The sequence below is a fragment of the Cervus elaphus genome, chromosome 9 (genome assembly GCF_910594005.1).
Source record: "Cervus elaphus chromosome 9, mCerEla1.1, whole genome shotgun sequence".
Lineage (NCBI taxonomy): Eukaryota > Metazoa > Chordata > Mammalia > Artiodactyla > Cervidae > Cervus > Cervus elaphus.
Genome location: NC_057823.1, coordinates 21,393,384 through 21,399,681, shown reverse-complemented (window position 1 = coordinate 21,399,681; position 6,298 = coordinate 21,393,384). Strand labels below are relative to the sequence as shown.

At 50.2% G+C, this 6,298-nt stretch overlaps 1 non-coding gene across 1 annotated transcript; it reads left to right on the top strand.

Moving 5' to 3' along the window:
- The first annotated feature begins 5,656 nt into the window (after positions 1-5,656).
- Positions 5,657-5,729, top strand: TRNAE-CUC. The gene has a single exon. It is a non-coding gene; the product is annotated as a tRNA-Glu (tRNA).
- Positions 5,730-6,298: the final 569 nt, after the last annotated feature.

Below are 6,298 nucleotides of genomic sequence, written 5' to 3'. Positions count from 1 at the left end.
CCTAGAATGCTGCAGTCCATGGGGTTGCAAAGAGTTGAACATGACTCAGCGACTGAACTGAACTGAACTGAAGAGGAAAACGAATACAGTACATGTGCATAGACACACGGGTAAACTCAGGGAGAGAGTCACTGAGTCGCGCCCTCACAGTGGTTTGAAAAATTACTTTTATGGGGCATTTCTTCTGGGTTTCATTTGGCCAGTCATTCTGATTTGCCTGGTTCACAGCCCATACTTGGTGTATCTCAGGATCCTCCCATGTGTATTCACTCATCTCTTAGCCAAGATGGATTCTACCACAAAGGCTTGGAGTGTCAAAGGACATTTGACATAACTCCCCTTTGGCCTCCAAGGAGCCTTTCTGTGCATGTGTGGTCAGGGAAGTCTCCTGACTTCGAGAATGAGCAGTATGAGGTCTGGGCAGGGCCCAGCCTCCTTGCCTTAATTGTCCTGCTATTCTCGTCTTGGTCAGTGGGTTGACCATATGAGTTATTCTCGTTTCAGTCCATTGGATTGAACCTCCAATTGCTTTACCCTGGGGAGGCCCATCTACCTCCTGCCTCAGTAGGAGGGCCCTGCAGAGAGGGGTTCGATTTGTAACTAATCTCACTTGGGGCCACACGTGGACACACAGTGGTGGGGGCGGTGGATGAGTCAAAAACGCCTAGATGGGAGGCTTGAGTCAGCACCCAGTAAATACCTCCTCTCCCCACCCCACCCTGCCTTGCTACGCTTAGCCAGGGGTGACTCAGTCACTCACTTGGCCTGAAGAGTGGAGGTCTGACAGGCGTGGAGGAGGAAAAGGCCACCGAATCACCCTGCTACAAGTCACCACTCCTGCTCAGAGTGCCTGCAGAGGGCCAAGTGGTATGCAGGAACCAAAACTCCACCTCCCGCAAACTTAGCGCTTCTGGAATGAAATCTGTGGGCTTCAAAATATACCTCAAACTCATCCACTTCTCACTCTATCCCTGGTCTGCCTCCATCATCACTCACTGGGATCAGCATAGTCCCCTCCTTCCAGGACCCACAGCTCCCGCTGTGGTCCCCCACGGCCTGTCCTTACCAAAGCAGCCAGACGGCACCTGTGAGCACCTGAGTCAGGTCCCACTTCTCCTCTGCCCACAGCTCTCCAGGGCTCCCACCTTCCTTAGGGTAAAAATCCAAGTCCTCTGGTAGCCCACAAGGCCCTGTATGACCTGCCCCTCCCCTTCTCCCTCTCCCCTTCGCTCGCTCTGTCCAGTCACCTGAGCCTCTTCACTATTCCTCCCATATGCCATGCATGGTTGTTGTCCCAGGACCTTTGCACTGGCTATTCCCTCTGCCAAAAATGCTATTCCCCCATATTTTTTTTTTTTTTTTTTTGTGGCCGCATCATGTGGCTTACAGGATTAGTTGCCCTGACCAGGGACTGAACCCAGGCCACGGCAGTGAAAGCGCCAAGTCCTAACCACTGGAGCACCAGAGAACTCCCTCCCCTCATCTTCTGATAGCTTCTTTCTATTCTATCTAAACATCACCTCCTTAAGCAAGCCTTCTTTAAAAAAAAAAATTTGTCTATTTATTTTGGGCTGTGCTGGGTCTTCACTGTTACACACAGGGGCTACTCTCTAGTTGCTGTGTGCGGTCTTCTCATTGCGGTGGCTTCTCTTGTTGCGGGGCACAGGCCCTAGGGCACACGGGCTTCAGTAGTTGTGGCCTGAGGACTCAGCTGTTGCGGCCTGCAGGCTCTAGAGCACAGGCTCCGCAGCTGTAGTGCAGGGGATTAATTGCCTCAAGGCGCGTGGAATCTACCCAGGCCAGGGATTGAACCCATGTCCCCTGCATTGGCAAGTGGATTCTTAAACACTGGTGCATGCCAAGTCCCTTCAGTCATGTCCGACTCTTTGCAACCCCATGGACTGTAGCCTGCCAGGCTCCTCTGTCCATGGGATTCTCCAGGCATGAATACTGGAGTTGGGATTCCAATCCAGGGATCCAACCCTAGTCTCTTGTGTCTCCTGCATTGACAGGCAGGTTTTTTAACCACTAGTGCCACCGGGAAGCCCACCGCTCTTAAACACTGGACCACCAGGGAAATCCTGCCTTCCTTCATTTTGGTCTAAAAGAACATCCAGCTCACTCTCCTTCCACTTTCCCCCCTTTGTTTTACTTTCCTCACAGCATTGTGGTCCTCTGAAATGGATGTTCTTCTGTTTACGTTCATTTTCCTCTTCAGACCTTAAGGTCCAGGTAGCTGGGCCCAGGCTTGCCTCAGTCCCTCCTGTCTCCCTGGAACCTAGTGCAGGCCCCGGTACACAGGTAATGCTGAATATGTGCTTGTTGGCTGACTGAATGGATCTTTGCAGCATCTCCCCAGATGCGGGGACTTTTATGGACCCCCATTTCACACAGGGGGAAACTGAGGCTCAGAGAAATTCAACCTGAAACCTGCAGGGCTGTTTGTCTCAGGTACAGAGGAGCAAGTTGCGGGCCTGTTTGACGGGGTGGGGGTGGAGTCTGTCCACGCAGCCCTGGGGACACTGTGTGTGTGTGTGTGTGTGTGTGTGTCTGTGTGTCTGTGTGTGTGTGTGTGTGTGTCTGTGTGTCTGTGTGTGTGTGTGTGTGTGTGTCTGTGTGTGTGTATGAGGGAGAGGGCTCCTAACCTGGGGAGAGGCTTCTAATATACAGGTGGGGGAACCCTCTCTTTCCCCTTTCGCCTTCCCCCTAAAATAAGCTGAGGATGTCCAAGCAAGGGGACCCGCGTGGGGGAGCGACTTGGAGGGCTGCACGCTTATTATAAAGACCCACTCGCAGCCACACAGACACTCCAAATTCCTCTTCCATGCGCTCCCTACCCGCCCTCCTCTCCTCTCCCCTGTCCCCCTTTCTCTTTTCTCCTCCATCGAGACCCTCCCCGCGGGCCCCAGCAACCGCATCCCGGTCCCCCAAGAGCTTGCTCCCGACTCCCGCCCACAGGAGCCCCCAGCCAATGGCCGCGCTTCCTGATGAGGTAATGCGTTCCTTTCGCGTTCCCATTGGCCAGCCTGGAGGCCGTGCTCTTGTCCTGCTCCCAAGAAAACTCAGACCTTGTGAGGCACGGCGGGCCGGTCCTTGGAGCCTCCGAGCACCTGCTCTCCCCTCCTGACTGTGGGACCCCTCCAGTTGCCCCTCCCCCTCCCTGGGCTCAAGCCCTAGTGAGAAGAGGAAGGCTGGACTTAGCGACCCCTGCCCCCCTCCCTCTGCTTCCAGGGGCGCCTAATCCTCGGGTCTGCGCAGGAAAGATAGAAGACCCGCGCCCAGCCCCCAGCAATCAAAAGACCCCAGGGCTTTGATTGACCTCTCAGGACAACTGCACATTAATTGAGCGCCCACTGTATGCCAGTCTGGGACCCACTGGGGATACTGCACGGTTGAAATCGTTCCCAGGTCCCTCCCCCCTTGGGCTCACATAATAACGGAGACTGGGGACCGACCACCGGAGAGCCCCCACTCCTTCCCCCTCTAGCCCATGCGGCAGCAGCCTGATGGCAGAAAGAGTAGGCAGGGGCTGGCGGTTTCCTGGCAAGCCAGGCTGTACTGTCAGCGCTGCCAAGTCGGGCAGGGATGGCAGAGGCAGCGAGGGGGAGGCAGGGGGGCCTCCCCTCTTAATTATCTTGTTCACTTGTTTATTTACTGGGAGCTCGGGCGCGTTGGGGGCCGTGCCTTCCTGTTCACTGTGTATTCATTCAACAAACATTTATTCCACTGCGCCCCTGCTCTGACCACTGGTTCTTGTTTTATGTACTCCCTCCTCAATCCCCCTCCCCTCCCCTCCCCTCCCGGAACCATTCTAATAGGCTTTTTTTTTTTTTTTAATTGTGAGCGTTCTAGAGACTAGATAAGGTTGTTTCTTCTGCCCGTGTCTCTTTTTTAACTTTCCTTTTGAGATGGAAAACGCAAATCTTAGCTGGATAGCCGGATGCATTTTGGCCCAAGTGTAGATTCACCACCACCCGGCCTCCCCCATAGATGCCAGTGGTCAGAGAAAAGAGACAGAACCAGGGGCTGGGTTAGGGAGATCGCAGTGGAGGTGAGTCTAACAAATGCAAGGTCAAATTTTGTCTTTATTTGAAATTTTGATATTTTGCTCATTCTAGATTTTGGAGGGCTTTAATTTTGGTTTTTTCCAAATATTGCAGTCAAATGTTATTTCCCTGGAGTGCTAACTTTTATAATGCTCCCTTGAATTTTGTCGCTCAGGACTGTGCCTCCTTCAGATTATCCTAGTTCTGACCCTATATAGAACATTCCAGGTCTTCCTTGGTGGCTCAGTGGTAAAGAATCCACCTGCCACGGGTTCGATCCCTGGGCCAGGAAGATCCCACATGTCGAGAAGCAACTAAGCTTGTGTGCCTCAATTATTGACCTTGCGCTCTGGAGCCCAGGAGCTGCAACCACTGACCCCACTTGCCACAACTACTGAAGCCCGAGTGCCCTGGAGCCCGTGCTCCGTAACAAGAGAAGCCACCACAATGAGAAGCCTTTGCAATGCAACTAGAGAGGAACCTGCACAGCAAGGAAGACCCAGCACATCTGAAAACAAATAAATAAATAAAATTATTTTAAAAATGCTTCATTAACACTCCAGCACCTGGAAGGCTTGGGTTAGGGGGCCGCTCCCATTGGATGCCCTCCTCCCCCCAGGTAACTTTCTGCTCTCCATCATCACAGTTTACTTTGCCTGTCTTTAACATTGCTATAAATAGAATTGTACAGGACACAGTCTTTGGAATCTGGCTTCTTTCACTGCATAATACTTTTGAGGTGCATCCAAGATCTTCCCTGTGTCAAGTTCATTCCTTTTCACTGCTGTCTTATTCCAGTGTATGGTTGGACCGAAGTTTGTTTATCTACAAACTCACGGGCACCGGGGTTCTTTCCTGTGTTTGGCAGTTTCAAATAAAACTGCTGTGATCATTGTGACACACGTCTTCCTGTGGACACATGCTTTTGATTTCTCTTGGGTAAACACCCAGGAGTAGGGTGTCTGGGTCATATGGCAGGTGCGTGTGTAACTTTTTAACAAACTGCCAGTTTTCCAGGCTGGCTGGGCCATTTTGCATTCCTACCAGAGGCAGAGGAAACACCCACAAGCCCATGTACGGGGCATTCATATTTTTGGTGTCTTTATTGAGGGATCAATTAAGCCTACAGTTCTATGAGTTTTAACAAATACAGACACCTGTGCAACTGCCACCTCAATGGAACAGATGTATATCCATCACCTTAGAAAGCTCCCGCGGAATGTGTCTTTAATTTACAAAGAGTGGGGAGGGTAGGAGCGCGAAAGATCTCACTTTTTTTTCTTGTTTTCTGAGCTTTCTGCTTTGTTTTGAAGTCCTACCCATGTGCCTTAAAGTGAACATCTTTGCCAGTAATAATTTTCTCAGAGATGAGGGTGCCCATAATCTTATTTCTCCTGAGCCTTCTCCAGTTTATTTCATTATTATTTTAAATATTGAACAAAGAGCTAGTGACTTCATAACCTATATGGGAAAAGAATCTGAAAAAGAATGAATATGTGTATAGGTGTAACTGAATCACTCTGCTGTTTACCAGAAACGAACGTTGTAAATCAACTACACTCCAACATAAAATAAAAATTAAATTTGTTTAAAACACAACTAGAGGGACTTCCCTGGTGGTCCAGTGGTTAAGACTCTGCACTCTCAATGCAGGGGGCCCAGGTTCGATCCCTGGTCAGGGAATTAGATCCCCACATGCCACAACTAAGAGTTTGCATGCCACACCTAAAGATCCCTCGTGCAACCAAGACTCAGCAGAGCCAAATAAGTTTAAAAATAAATAAAAGTTGTAAATGGATATATGTATATGTATAACTGAATCACTTAGCTGAACACCTGAAACTAAGATAACATTGTATAAATCAACTATACACCCAATATAAAATAAAACTTAAATTTAAAAAAAGCTAGTGACACCTTGCTGTGGCCTGGTGACATTCCAAACGCTTTGTAGCTATTAAATATAACAACCAAAGTTATTTAATCCTCTCCCCCAGCAGCATCACAGAGTAGACCACTATCATTCCCATTTTAGAGATGGGAAAACTGAGGTACAGAAAGGTGATGACCCCTGCTCCCCTCCCAGAGTTCCAAAGTGGGTAGAACTGGGATTTGAACCAAGCCCTGTGGCACCCTGGGCTCCCGATCACCACACACGCTGCTTCCATGCTCCTGGCAGGTAAAAGCAATCGACAAACACCCCCCACAGGCCCACACTCCCTCTCCTACAATTCCATCACCTAAAAACACCC